The sequence below is a fragment of the Orcinus orca genome, chromosome 3 (genome assembly GCF_937001465.1).
Source record: "Orcinus orca chromosome 3, mOrcOrc1.1, whole genome shotgun sequence".
NCBI classification, from domain to species: domain Eukaryota; kingdom Metazoa; phylum Chordata; class Mammalia; order Artiodactyla; family Delphinidae; genus Orcinus; species Orcinus orca.
The window spans coordinates 105667697-105683047 of record NC_064561.1 but is presented as its reverse complement, the minus strand read 5'-3'; the positions used below and the strand labels follow the sequence as shown (position 1 = coordinate 105683047).

Below are 15351 nucleotides of genomic sequence, written 5' to 3'. Positions count from 1 at the left end.
CTTCTTCTTTATCCATTCGTCTGTTGATGGGCATTTAGCTTGCTTCCGTGACCAGGCTATTGTAAATAGTGCTGCAATGAATATTGGGGTGCATGTGTCTTTTTGAATTATGGTTTTCTCTGGGTATATGCCCAGTAGTGGGATTGCTGGATCATATGGTAATTCTACTTTTAGTTTTTTAAGGAACCTCCATACTGTTCTCCATAGTGGCAGTATCAATTTACATTCCCACCAACAGTGCAAGAGGGTTCCCTTTTCTCCACACCCTCTCCAGCATTTGTTGTTTGTAGATTTTCTGATGTTGCCCATTCTACCTGGTGTGAGGTGATACGTCATTGTACTTTTGATTTGCATTTCTCTAATAATTAGTGATGTTGAGCAGCTTTTCATGTGCTTCTTGGCCATCTGTATGTCTTCTTTGGAGAAATGTCTATTTAGGTCTTCTGCCCATTTTTGGATTGTGTTGTTTGTTTCTTTAATATTGAGCTGCATGAGCTGATTATATATTTTGGAGATTAATCCATTGTCCGTCGTTTTGTTTGCAAACATTTTCTCCCATTCTGAGGGTTGTCTTTTCGTCTTGTTTATGGTTTCCTTTGCTGTGCAAAAGCTTTTAAGTTTCATTAGGTCCCATTTGTTTATTTTTGTTGTTATTTCCCTTAATCTAGGAGGTGGATCAAAAAGGATCTTGCTGTGATTTACGTCAAAGAGTGTTCTTCCTATATTTTCCTCTAAGAGTTTTATAGTGTCCAGTCTTACATTTAGGTCTTGAATCCATTTTGAGTTTATTTTTGTGTACGGTGTTAAGGAGTGTTCTAATTTCATTCTTTTACATGTAGCTGTCCAGTTTTCCCAGCACCACTTATTGAAGAGACTGTCTTTTCTCCATTGTATATCCTTGCCTCCTTTGTCATCAATTAGTTGACCATCGGTGTGTGGGTTTATCTCTCGGCTTTCTATCTTGTTCCATTGATCTATGTTTCTGTTTTTGTGCCAGTACCATATTGTCTTCATTACTGTAGATTTGTAGTATAGTCTGAAGTCAGGGAGTCTGATTCCTCCAGCTCCATTTTTTTCCACTGCTTTGGCTATTCGGGGTCTTCTGTGTCTCCATACAAATTTTAAGATTTTTTGCTCTAGTTCTGTAAAAAACGCCACTGGTGATTTGATAGGGATTGCATTGAATCTGTAGATTGCTTTGGGCAGTATACTCGTTTTCACAATATTGATTCTTCCAATCCAAGAACATGGTATATCTCTCCATCTGTTGGTATCATCTTTAATTTCTTTCATCAGTGTCTTATAGTTTTCTGCATACAGGTCTTTTGTCTCCCTAGGTAGATTTATTCCTAGGTATTTTATTCTTTTTGTTGCAATGGTAAATAGAAGTGTTTCCTTAATTTCTCTTTCAGATTTTTCATCATTAGTGTATAGGAATGCAAGAGATTTCTGTGCATTAATTTTGTATCTTGCAACTTTACCAAATTCATTGATTAGCTCTAGTAGTTTTCTGGTGGCATCTTTAGGATTCTCTATGTATAGTATAATGTCATCTGCAAACAGTGACAGTTTTCCTTCTTCTTTTCCAATTTGTATTCCTTTTATTTCTTTTTCTTCTCTGATTGCCATGGCTAGGACTTGCAAAACTATGTTGAATAATAGTGGTGAGAGTGGACATCCTTGTCTTGTTCCTGATCTTAGAGGAAATGCTTTCAGTTTTTCACCATTGAGAATGATGTTTTCTGTGGTTTGTCGTATATGGCCTTTATTATGTTGAGGTAGGTTCCCTCTATGCCCTCTTACTGGAGAGTTTTTATCATAAATGGGTGTTGAATTTTGTCAAAAGCTTTTTCTACATTTTTGAGATGATCATATGGTTTTTATCCTTCAATTTGTTAAAATGGTGTATCACATTGATTGATTTGCGTATATTGAAGAATCCTTGCATCCCTGGGATAAATCCCACTTGATCATGGTGTATGATCCTTTTAATGTGTTGTTGGATTCTGTTTGCTAGTATTTTGTTGAGGATTTTTGCATCTATATTCATCAGTGATATTGGTCTGTAATTTTTTTTTTTTTTGTAGTATCTTTGTCTGGTTTTGGTATCAGGGTTATGGTGGCCTCATAGAATGAGTTTCAGAGTGTTCCTTCCTCTGCAATATTTTGGAAGAGTGTGAGAAGGATGGGTGTTAGCTCTTCTCTAAATGTTTGATAGAATTCACCTGTGAAGCCATCTGGTCCTGGACTTTTGTTTGTTGGAAGATTTTTAATCACAGTTTCAATTTCATTACTTGTGATTGGTCTGTTCATATTTTCTATTTCTTCCTGGTTCAGTCTTGGAAGGTTATACCTTTCTAAGAATTTGTCCATTTCTTCCAGGTTGTCCATTTTATTAGCATAGAGTTGCTTGTAGTATTCTCTTAGGAGGCTTTGTATTTCTGCGGTGTCTGTTGTAACTTCTCCTTTTTCATTTCTAATTTTATTGATTTGGGTCCTCTCCCTCTTTTTCTTGATGAGTCTGGCTAATGGTGTATGCATTTTGTTTATCTTCTCAAAGAACCAGCATTTAGTTTTATTGATCAATTTATTGATGTCATTTATTTCTGCTCTGACCTTTATGATTTCTTTCCTTCTGCTAACTTTGGGTTTTTTTTTTCTTCTTTCTCTGGTTCCTTTAGGTGTAAGGTTAGATTGTCTATTTGAGATTTTTGTTGTTTCTTGAGGTAGGCTTGTATAGATATAAACTTCCCTCTTAGAACTGCTTTTGCTGCATCCCACAGGTTTTGGACCATCGTGTTTTCATTGTCATTTGTCTCTAGGTATTTTTTAATTTCCTCTTTGATTTCTTCAGTGATCTCTTGGTTATTTAGTAATGTAGTGTTTAGCCTCCATGTGTTTGTGTTTTTTACATTTTTTACCCTGTAATTCATTTCTAATCTCATAGCGTTGTGGTCAGTAAAGATGCTTGACATGATTTCAATTTTCTTAAATTTACTGAGGCTTGATTTGTGACCTAAGATGTGATCTATCCTGGAGAATGTTCCATGCACACTTGAGAAGAAAGTGTAATTTGCTGTTTTTGGATGGAATGGCCTATAAATATCAATTAAATCTATCTGGTCTATTGTGTCATTTAAAGCTTCTGTTTCCTTATTTATTTTCATTTTGGATGATCTGTCCATTGGTGTACATGAGGTGTTAAAGTCCCCCACTATTATTGTGTTACTGTTGATTTCCTCTTTTTTTTTTTTTTTTTTGCGGTACGCGGGCCTCTCACTGCTGTGGCCTCTCCCATTGTGGAGCACAGGCTCTGGACGCACAGGCTCAGTGGCCATGGCTCACGGGCCCAGCCGCTCTGCGGCATGTGGGATCTTCCCAGACCGGGGCACGAACGCATGTCCCCTGCATCAGCAGGTGGACTCTCAACCACTGCACCACCAGGGAAGCCCGATTTCCCCTTTTATAGCTGTTAGCAGTTGCCTTATGTATTGAGGTGCTCCTGTGTTGGGTGCATATATATTTATAATTGTTATATCTTCTTCTTGGATTAATCCCTTGATCATTATGTAGTGTCCTTCCTTGTCTCTTGTAACATTCTTTATTTTAAAGTCTATTTTATCTGATATGAGTATTGCTACTCCAGCTTTCTTTTGATTTCATTTGCATGGAATAACGTTTTCCATCCTCTCACCTTCAGTCTGTATGTGTCCCTAGGTCTGAAGTGGGTCTCTTGTAGACAGCATATATATGGGTCTTGTTTTTGTATCCATTCAGCAAGCCTGTGTCTTTTGGTTGGAGCATTTAATCCATTCACGTTTAAGGTAATTATCGACATGTATGTTCCTATGACCATTTTCTTAATTGTTTTGGGTTTGTTTTTGTAGGTCCTTTTCTTCTCTAGTGTTTCCCACTTAGAGAAGTTCCTTTAGCATTTGTTGTGGAGCTGGTTTGGTGGTGCTGAGTTCTCTTAGCTTTTGCTTGTCTGTTAAGATTTTGATTTCCCCATCAAATCTGAATGAGATCCTTGCCAGGTAGAGTAATCTTGGTTGTAGCGTCTTCCCTTTCATCACTTTAAGTATATCATGCCACTGCCTTCTGGCTTGTAGAGTTTCTGCTGAGAAATCAGCTGTTAACCTTATGGGTGTTCCCTTGTATGTTATTTGTCATTTTTCCCTTGCTGCTTCCAATAATTTTTCTTTGTCTTTAATTTTTGCCAATTTGATTACTATGTGTCTCGGTATGTTTCTCCTTGGGTTTATCCTGTATGGCACTCGCTGCACTTCCTGGACTTGGGTGGCTATTTATTTTCCCATGTTACGGAAGTTTTCAACTATAATCTCCTCAAATATTTTCTCGGGTCCTTTGCCTCTGTCTTCTCCTTCTGAGACCCCTATAATGCGAATGTTGTTGTGTTTAATGTTGTCCCAGAGGTCTCTTAGGCTGTCTTCATATCTTTTCATTCTTTTTTCTTCATTCTGTTCAGCAGCAGTGGATTCCACCATTCTGTCTTCCAGGTCACTTATCCGTTCTTCTGCCTCAGTTATTCTGCTATTGATTCCTTCTAGTGTAGTTTTCATTTCAGTTATTGTATTGTTCATCTCTGTTTGTTTGTTCTTTGATTCTTCTAGGTCTTTGTTAAACATTTCTTGCATCTTCTTGATCTTTACGTCCATTCTTTTTCTGAGGTCCTGGATCATCTTCACTGTCATTATTCTGAATTCTTTTTCTGGAAGGTTGCCTATCTCCACTTCATTTAGTTGTTTTTCTGGGGTTTTATCTTGTTCCTTCATCTGGTACATAGCCCTCTGCCTTTTCATCTTGTCTATCTTTCTGTTAATGTGGTTTTCGTTCCACAGGCTGCAGGATTATAGTTCTTGCTTTTGCTGTCTGCCCTCTCTTGAGTTATTTTTAGGAAAATAAAAGAGAAAGATTGACTTGAGGCTTTTTTTTTTAAATTGAGGTATAGTTGATTTACAATGTTGTGTTAGTTTCTGCTGTACAGCAAAGTGATTCAGCTTTACCTATGTATATATTCTTTTTTACATTCTTTGCCATTATTGTTTATCACAGGATGTTGAATATAGTTCCCTGTGCTATACAGTAGGACCTTGTTGTTTCTCCATTCTATATATAATAGTTTGCATCTGCTAATTCAAAACTCCCAATCCATCCCTCTCCCACCCCACCTCCCCCTTTGCAACCACAAGTCTGTTCTCTGTGTCTGTGAGTCTATTTCTGTTTTGAAGATAGGTTCATTTGTATCATGTTTTAAATTCCACATATAAGTGATACCATGGTATTTGTCTTTCTCTTTCTGACTTACTTCACTTAGTATGATAATCTCTAAATCAATCCATGTTGCTGCAAATAGCATTATTTCATTCTTTTTTATTGCTGAGTAGTATTCCATTGTATATATGTACCACATCTTCTTTATCCATTCTTCTGTTGGTGGACATTTAGTTTGCTTCCATGTCTTGGCTATTGTAAATAGTGCTGTTATGAACATAGGGGTGTATGTACATTTTTGACTTATAGTTTTGTCTGGATTGGGATTGCTGGATCATATGGCAGCTCTATAAGAGACTTTAGAGTCATAGACGTGGGTTTGAATCCTACCTCTTCAACTTCCTTGTTTTTCCTGGGGCGGAGGGTGGGGTGAGGGGAGGGTGGGTAGCATGACTTAGTAAGTTACCTCACCTTCTAAATTTCTTATCTGTACAATGCAGAAAATAATGATATCAGATTGTAAGATTGTTATGAGAATTCAGTGAGATAATAGTGAAGTTTATATTGGTTTCTGAGCTAATTTCCTATGTTAATTAATAGAATTTAGTTACAATTATTGCCTTTCTAAAGCCAAAAGCAGGTAATACAAAAGATATCCCAAGTATGGATTACTTTAAAATCAAGTCATTCTTTCCCCAAAATAAAGGGGATAGTCTAAATCAGATTCCCAAACCTGCAAACAAAGCTTGTTTATAATATTTTATAACATTTCACAAGTGCCTTTTGTCCTTGGACCAAAGTATAGTTTGTTCTCACTCTTTTAATCTTTTGTTCCTTAAATTTAACTTCTAAGATTTCTAAACTCAACATGTTCTTTCCTACCTAAAACTTCTCTATCGTCACTCTTTTCTCATTCCATATACATATAATTTACAATCTACTCTTTTCTAGTCTTTTCCCCAAAAGGCCTACATTTCCTACCATTTCTCTGACTGCTTTGATCAGATTGGCTGTCCTGAATTTCATATGAAACATGAGGCACTCTAGGTGTTGGCAGGACATGTGAGAAAAATCCAGACCATTAACCTCTAACACTATAATCAAATGAACCATTTTATGTATTTTATTGTATATAGATATCAAAAAGGTTTTCATGTATCTTTAGGCAAATTTACTAAAGATAGGTATGTTTTTTCTAATTTACTGGACCTACAGGGGAAAGAACATATGATACACATAAGTAGGTGTGAATATGAAATCAATCATGACCAGTACCCTACAGTCTTTCGTGATCCATGGATCCCATCACTGAGATGTGGAATATCTGAAGTGTCAGATAAAGGAAAATTTGGTTCCAATTTCATTAAAATAATTTTAGTAATATGAAGGCTGTTAAGAACAAAAATACTGGGCTTCCCTGGTGGCACAGTGGTTGAGAGTCCGCCTGCCGATGCAGGGGACACAGGTTCGTGTCCCGGTCCGGGAAGATCCCACATGCCGCGGAGCGGCTGGGACCGTGAGCCATGGCCACTGAACCTGCGCGTCCGGAGCCTGTGCTCCGCAACGGGAGAGGCCACAACAATGAGAGGCCCATGTGCCGCAAAAAACAAAAACAAAAACAAAAATACTTATACAATAAAAAAATAATTCAGAGACTTCATCTGTTTACTGAAATGAAATAAAATTGATTATTCAAATTACATGTTTTTACATGCAGTGTGAGAATTCAGGGCTGGATACAGCAAACATCTTGATGTCAGGCAAAGAAATATTGAAGAGATTTTCACCAGGAAATCTAACAGAAATCTTAAACCTAATAAGTCCAAAACTAAACTCTTACTTTTCCTCACAGACAATATTTAACTTTACCTGAGCCCTCTGCTCCCACTCTTTTGTGTTTGAAGAAATGGCTCACCATGAAGCACCACCCTGCCCTCAAATATATCAAGATAACTCACCTCCACTCTTCCTCAAATGAATCAGATGAGAAAGATCCCTCTCCATCCTTCCTCATGACTCCCATAAGATGACCTGATGACTCCATTTTGTACCTGCCTCTCCCTCAAGGCCCCTTCCTTGTTTTTGAGATGGTCCTCATTAATGAACTTTCTCCTTACTGCAACAGACTGAATAAAATCATCTCCTTAACTGGTGCATTTTGTCTTTCCAACCTGTTCCAACTCAGCTCAGTTGATGGCATTCTATCTTGATGGTGCCTCAGGCCAAAAGCTTTAGAGGGATCCTTGACTACTCCCTAACATCTCCATCTGATCTATCAAGAAAGCCTTTTGATTCAAACATCCAAATATATCCAGAATCAAGCCACTTCTAAGCAATTCCTTTGCTACCACTATTGGTCTGACCTGCTATCGTCTCTTACACAGATTATTGAAATAACCATCCCAATGGACTCCCAGCTTCCACCTTTGCCTGGTCATAGTAAATTCTCAGCAAAACTACAGGAGTGAACTCCTAAAATTCAAATCAAGTCGTTCATCTGCTCAGAATTCTCCTAGGGTTCCCAAATTCAGTTAGACTCCTTACAATTGTCTTGAAGTTCTCTGTGATCTGGGGCCGCTTAATGTATCTAAACTCATAACTCTCCCTTGCTCACTCCATTCTGACAAAACTGGCCTCTCTTCTCGTTCTCAAAAATGCCAGGTATGCTCCTGCCTAAGAATCTTTGCACTGGCTGTTGCTTCTGCCTTGAACTCCCTTCAGATAGTTGCGTGGGTCACTCAATCAACTCCTCCAAGTCTTTGCTCAAATGTCACTTTCTCAGCCAAGCCCACCTTAACCACCCTTTTGAAAACTATACATAAAAACCAGCATTCCATATCTCGCTATCATGTTCTATTTTTCCCAGAGCATGTTACTACTTTTAATATACTCTACAACGTCCTCATGTTTATGTTTATTTTCTGTCTCTCCTTCTAGGTGGGAGGATTTTTATGATTCATTCATTGATATATTTCTCAGTTCTTAACTCTTTTTTCTTTCACCGATATATCTCTAGTGCCTAGAAGAGTACGGACACATAGTATGTAGTTCAGTAAATGTTTATGGAAACAAGGATTGGCTCAATAACCAACTGACTGAATGAATGAACAGTGGATAAAACAGTACTAGCTCTCTGTTAAAAGTAATAATGGGTACAGTAATGAAGTTGTGCATTGATAACTCGGATTATTTTCCAATGTGATTATATCAGACTTTTTCCACATAATTACCTCTCGTGTTCCTTCCAGGCTCTGGATTTTGTAGGAAACCACTAATATTATTGTGTACCTGGCACCATGGACACCACTCATGCATTTCCATAGTCGCACAGCCCTTACTAAGGAAATGGCACGAGCTACGTTGTGAAACAGGCACGATTATATCCATAAGATAATTCTGCTTGTGAATTCCCTAGAAACGTATAGGCATCCCATTGAAAGAGTGTGCATCAAACCTGTACTCCTGTGATCAAGCCATAGGCTACTGGACATTTAATCAAGTGAAGAAAGTTCATTCAAGTCTTGACAAAAGCTATATAGAGCGGCAGAGTATGAGTTGAGAAAATCTTTGGCTCTCTGCACTACTGAGGAGAGATTCTTGATTGGGCTAGAAGAGGACTACATTTTTAATTTTAAATTTCTAAAAGTAATTCTTAATGTTTTTTCCCAATTAGTTCACCTTTTAATTCTCCTATTAATTACACTCATTTTATTTGTCAGGGGCGCAAAAACTTTATGATGAATCTCTGTGCATTCTAACGCCAGGACTGTCCATAAATAACATAGAGCGATGAAGTCTAATGGAAAAAAACTGTACTTTAGAATCAGAAAAACTTGGTTCAAATCCTGTACCACCCACTTATTATGTATCTTTGGGCAGGTTTTTCAATCTTTTGATCTGAATTTCCTCATCTACAAAATGAGAACAATCTGTGCTTCAGAGAGAGGTTATGAGAGTGCACTTAGAGCCCAACCAGTCCCACCTACGTCGGAGTCAGACACAAGGTGTCACTCCTAATAGTAATTAAATAAATGCTTCTTCTGTTTCTTACCTTCCTGAGGTTTGGGAACAACCAAGAAATCTCCCTCATTCAAGTGCCAAAGAAGTCTGCCTTAGATTGCTAAAAATTCTCCCAGGTAAAATACTTTTTGCCATAGTTTTTTCCATTCCTTGAACACTGAAAGATTGTTCATACCTTGAGACCCTGACCTCTGCCTAGAACCCTTTCCCCCATATTATTACAGGCCTTTCCATGATATCTCAGAAAGCCCTTTCCATTAATGGTGACTCCTTCTCACCCTTGTTGCTAACATGCACCCTGTTCCTTAAACTCTATAGCATTATTAAAGTTATTTTGTTTATTGATTTGTTTACCTGTTTATTTTCCCACCATCCGAATGTACATTCTTCAGAGCCTTGTCTGAATTATTTTCAGCAGTATCCCCGGGATCTAGAGGATTGCCAGGCTCACTGGTGGGTGCTCAAAAATCATTTGCTTAATCGAAGGATTAAAAGAAAGGAATTATATTTGTGCATGATCCTTTCTGTAACAAGGAGTACGTATCCTGGATGCTGATTGTTTACTGGGGGGTCTGGAGGGGGGTGTATATCCACCATCTCCCTTGTGGCACCCCTACCAGGGGGCAGGGGAAAGGGAAACTTCATCTATTTCACATAGATCCCTGCACCAGTCATGCATTCCTCACATTCTTAGTTGATGGACAGTCCCAGCTGGGACAGCTGAAGAGCACATTAACAACTCAACAGCAAGAGCCTGACCTCTGAGAATCCTTTCCTACTCTTGTGAAATAAGCCCCACTCCTGAATTCAGCCAGATTTATTTCACTAAAACATCTGATGAACATGCACTGTTTTCATCCCTGGGTTCATTCTCAGGCTCCAATCTAACCTTACTTCTGGCACAAACACTGCCTGAGTCTCTTTGTGTGGCTTAGACAACTTGAAAGGATGGCATGATGAAATATGAGAAAAAAAGAAGAAAAAGGAAAATACTTATTATTTTTGTATTTGTGATTATTTGAACACATTTGGTCCCATTATTTTTTCAATTTATTAAGTTGAATTAAAATATATCTCCTTGAAATTTTCTCTGATATTGGTAGGTATAAACATAACATTCATATATTAGAACACACTTAGTTTTTTTATTATTTAAACTCTTAATTGGTAATATTGGCTATTAGAATTGAGGTTATCCAATTTCCCAAATGTCATAGATTTTATGACATTTTAAGGATTTTGGCATATTCCATTCTGTCATATTTTTATAATGTTCTTGCCACTCTGTATACAGGTGAGTGTGGGAATAGAGACTTCATCTCTAAAAGAAGTTATGAATTACCATGGTAGGTCTAAATTGGTTCACAGAAGAGTAACTTTACAATTTTTTACCTCTCTTAAAAGGTTCTTTTCCAGCTTCTTGAAGTTTATCTTTTATAGAGCAAATGTAATGTAACAGAAAGTGAATATTTGGGGGATATATATTTTGCCTCTTAAGATTTATAGTACAATAAACAAATGGGACCTAATTAAACCTAAAAACTTTTGCACAGCAAAGGAAACAATCAACAAAATGAAAAGACAACCTACTGAATGGGAGAAAATATTTGCAAATGATATGACTGATAAGGGGTTAATATCCAACATATATAAACAGCTCATACAACTCAACATCAAAAAACAAAACAAAACAAACAACCTGATTAAAAATGGGCAGAACCGAATAGACATTTTTCCAAAGAGGAAACGCAGATGGCCAATAGGCACATGAAAAGATGCTCAACGTCACTAATCATCAGAGAAATGCAAATCAAAACCACAATGAGATATCACTTCACACCTGACAGAATGGCTATCATCAAAAAGAACACAAATAACAAATGTTGGCAAGGGTGTGGAGAAAAGGGAATTCTCGTACACTGTTGGTGGGAATGTAAATTAGTGTAGCCACTGTGGAAAACAGTATGGAGGTTTCTCAAAAAACTAAAAATAGAACTACCATATGACCCAGCAATTCCACTGCTGAGTACAGATCCAAAAAACAAACAAAAACACTAATTCAAAAAGATACATGCACCCCTATGCTTATAGTGGCATTATTTACAATAGCCAAGATATGGAAGCAACGTAAGTGTCCATCAATAAACGAATGGATAAAGAAGAGGTGGTATATACATACAGTGGAATACTACTCAGCCATAAACAAGAAAACAATTTTGCTATTTGCAGCAACATAGATGGACTTGGAGGGCATTATGCTAAGTGAAATAAGTCAAAGAAAGACAAATGTTATATAGAACAAAAAAGAAGCAGACTCACAGATATAGAGAACAAACTAGTGGTTACCAGTGGGGATGGGAGGAGTGGCAATATGGGGTGGGGGAGTGGGATGTACAAATTATTGGGTATAAGACAGGCTCAAGGATATATTGTACAAGATGAGAAATATAGCCAAGATTTTGTAATAACTGTAAGTGGAAAATAACCTTTAAAATTGTATAAAAATTTTTTTTAATGTTAAAGACATATTACAAGATCTAGAAAATTTGTGTGTGTGTGGGTGTCTTTAATGACTACAACTGAAAAAAATCTACAAATACAGTAGGGAAAAGGTCAGTCCCTGCTGTTCCATGTTCTACTATCTTACACTGTACTGGATGGCTAAACGATTCATGACAAGAGCTTTTCTAATAGCAAGCCCACAAAAAATTGTAGCTTTTTCCCTAGAACGTCAAGGAGATTATTGTCTACTTTCTTTTTATCACATATGTTTTCAGGAATATTTATTAATTTAATACACATTCATTTATCTACTTTATTGTATATGTATGTAGGAATACTTTAGAATTGCAGGGTTTCTCTAAAAAATCAGGCTTTCTTTGCTGATAGAATGTAATAGTTTTCATCTTCTGAAGGATTTAAAAAAAATTTTTCTTTGTTCATTAGCTATGTGTCCAGGGGTTTCATTTTAAAATTTACAATTTACCAGAATTCTTTACTTCAACCATCACATGAGCTGATGGTTCAAGACAGCTGTCTTACATCTTTGTATAGAGGGAAAAAAGCAAAGCAAATTCTCACCCTTTTACAGATAGAAGTAGGTCTTAGATCCTTTATGTTTTCACTCAATTTAAACACTGATCCTGTAAAATAAAAAAGATCTTGATGAACTTCAATAACATTTAACTAAATTAATCACATGTAGAAAGTGTAACAGCATTTTCTCCCAGCATTATTTTATATATGTTCTATTCCTTACCAATCTTATTATTGGTGCTACTAACATTTAAAATAGTGTAATTTATTAGCAATAATAATAATTCTCAAACATTATGAGTAAATAAAGGATATTAAATTGAGCATTAATCTGAAACTAGAAAAGAAGTACAACACATGCAATAAAAAGGAAAACAAATACTGAAAAATGGATTCATTTGGTGCTTGATCATTGAGATGACTCTTCCAATTTGCAAAAGGAAAAACTTAGAAATATCAAAAGTAAGCAAACTATGACCTTGACAACTGGAGAGTTGAATGTATACATTAACAGAACATTTTAAAAGCTGAAGTTCTATCACGTTTAAGTGGAAATTCAGAGGATGGTGCAAATACACATTGAATCATTAGAAAGTTTCTTTACAGTCAGTAGAGAAATGCTAAGTCAAACAATGAAGGTGACTTTTTTGTCCCTTTTCTATTCCCGTCTTTGGTTTATTTTGGTTGGTATGAGAAAAAAAAGAAAGATTAAAATGAAATAAGAGAAAAAAGTTATGGAGCATTGAGCAAGATAAAGAATTTTGGGAGGAAAAAATAAGCCATGTTCTTTTACTAGTGGAACATACAGTGTCTAATAAGAAATATAACTGTTTTTAGCATATATGAATGGGACAGTTATGAGGGTGGGTGTGATTGATACAAGTGAAAGCAACAGAATTTAAAAAAGCTAAAAATGTTTCTCCACCACTATTGTTTAAACAATAACTTATATTCCCCAATGAAAGTGTACTTAAGAATTCTCTTTAATATATAACTTTTTAAGTGTGCATTGCTATGAAAGCTAAGCAATTCTAAAATTCTTTTGATAAAACTGAAGAAGCAAGAGATTTGTAGTTTGAAAATTAGCACTTCATTATGAAATTTCACCTTTTTTTGTCTTGGTTTCAGAAAAGATTCCACACAAAACAGTCAAGGTTGTCCAGAGGGAGAACTAAGGCTAAAGATTCCAAAGTGAATAGTGAATTGAAAATTCTGGAAAGTATGAGGCTAAGGAAAAATTTAGTGTATTGATTTGATGAATGCATTTACATGAAGACTGACAACATTTGATGAATGCATTTACATGATGATTGACAATACAAATTCCACTGACCAATATTTATGGGAAGGGGGTGGGGAAGGGGATTCTGGCAGCTTCTGCCTACTATTTATGTGCTGTCCAAAGCCAGCTTTAGCAGGGGAGTGTTGAAGGACTGGGGCTGCATTAGAAAACGTCCTCTGGGCTGGCTCTCTGGTCTTGCTTTGAACTCTTGTTCATCATTATTTTATGTGGCAGCTTGTCTTTGTGTTGGTGGAAGGAAAAAGAAAAACACAGGAGACTTGCCTTTACGTTCTAAATTAAAGCTCTGGTCTGCTGCTCTGCTGATTGCTGGAGTGGCTTTTCAAAGGCAAGCAAGTGAGGACATTAAAATTCCTTGTTTCTGTGGACCAGGAGCTGAGGGTTATTATTTTTTTAATTCTCAATAGCAAAAAGAGCATTTTTCAGTGTATCTTACGTTTACCGTGACACATCCCCAGTATTTTTTTTTCTCAATTTGATTGGCATTTGGAGAAGATAAAGCAAGGTGGGTAAACGCTTCAAAGGGGAAAAGGGAACCTACAGAGAGGGTGCGAAGAGATGTCTCTCGTCATAGGATTTCAGAACCAGAAGGAACCCGGCCATTGCCCCTAACACACCCATTTTGATAGTGACCCAAGGTCCAAAGACATCAGTTGCCTAAGACTACTATTCAGAAAGTTCTTCCTGGACCCTCCTCACTAGATTCCCACTCCTCCCTGTTTACCCTGCCCTATGCTGCCTCTAGCGTTAGACCGAGAGCAGAAGGTGAAGAAAAGCTAGAGAGGGTCGGAGAAACTCCTAAGGGGCAAAAAGTGAAATACCTAGGTCAAGACACTTGAATATTTATTTGCCTGGACAAAGAGAAGCAGCCCGCTCGCCCCAGGCCTTGCACAGAACAGTAGCTACTGCTGAATACCTGTGATGCTCATTTTCAACTTTGGAAGATCAGCTAGTCCCTTCCCTCTCGCCCTGCATACATTCTACTCTTACCCAAGTGATTCTTTCCTTGAACATTGCGTGGGCTTGTTCTTAATAACACACTTCCTCACCTGTGTCTTAGATGTCTCTCTCAACCCTCTCTCCCCTCGTAATTCCCAAATCGTTATCCTGGGTTTTCTTAAGCTGCAAACTCAAGCCACATTTAGATGGACAGGAAAGGTCTTTGGATTCCTTATTTCAGCGAAAATCCAGAGGACCACTACTGCCCGCCTCCCCCAGTTTAGACATACTAGGAAGACACTCAAAGATCATTTATGCAAAGGAAGGAATGCATTTTGTGGCCGCTGGTGGACAGCTAGAGAAAGCGGTAGAAGGGGGGACAAGGGACCGCACCTGTGCCTGTGCCGAAGCGCAGAGCAGGAACAACCTGCACACGTTCACTGCCGCCCTGCCCCGGCGAAGGCTGGCACACTCACCAAGCGGCAATGCGCTGGTGCCGCGGGTGGGCAAAAGCAATGCAGCCGGTCTGGAGGGCGGCGCGGAGGGTGGCGCTGGCAGCGTGAAAGGCTCTTTGTGCAGGCCTTAGGGGTGGAGGTGTACGTGCGAGAGGCGCCAGCAGAGCGGGAGCCGGGGGCTGGGGTTCTGGGACACCGCTACCTGCCACTCCGCAGCCGCGCTGGAAAGATCCGGGATGTGCCGGCAGGGGGAGATGTGGAGGGGTGGGGTGGAGGCCCCTGGGTTTGGTCTTTGATTCCGGAGGGAAGAGAGAGCAGCTTGGAGAAAGCAAGACGGAATCGAGGGGTTTGCCTCACGCCCCCTCCCCG

The 15351-nt window shown here is 38.1% G+C and overlaps 1 long non-coding RNA gene across 1 annotated transcript in view; it reads right to left on the bottom strand.

The window, feature by feature from the left end:
* The window catches only part of LOC125963895 (uncharacterized), a 29171-nt gene that overhangs the window by 12520 nt on the left and 1300 nt on the right, over nucleotides 1-15351 (bottom strand). Inside the window, exon 2 of the long non-coding RNA XR_007476322.1 lies at nucleotides 12334-12395. This is a non-coding gene — a long non-coding RNA (uncharacterized LOC125963895). The remainder of the gene's footprint in view (nucleotides 1-12333; nucleotides 12396-15351) is intronic.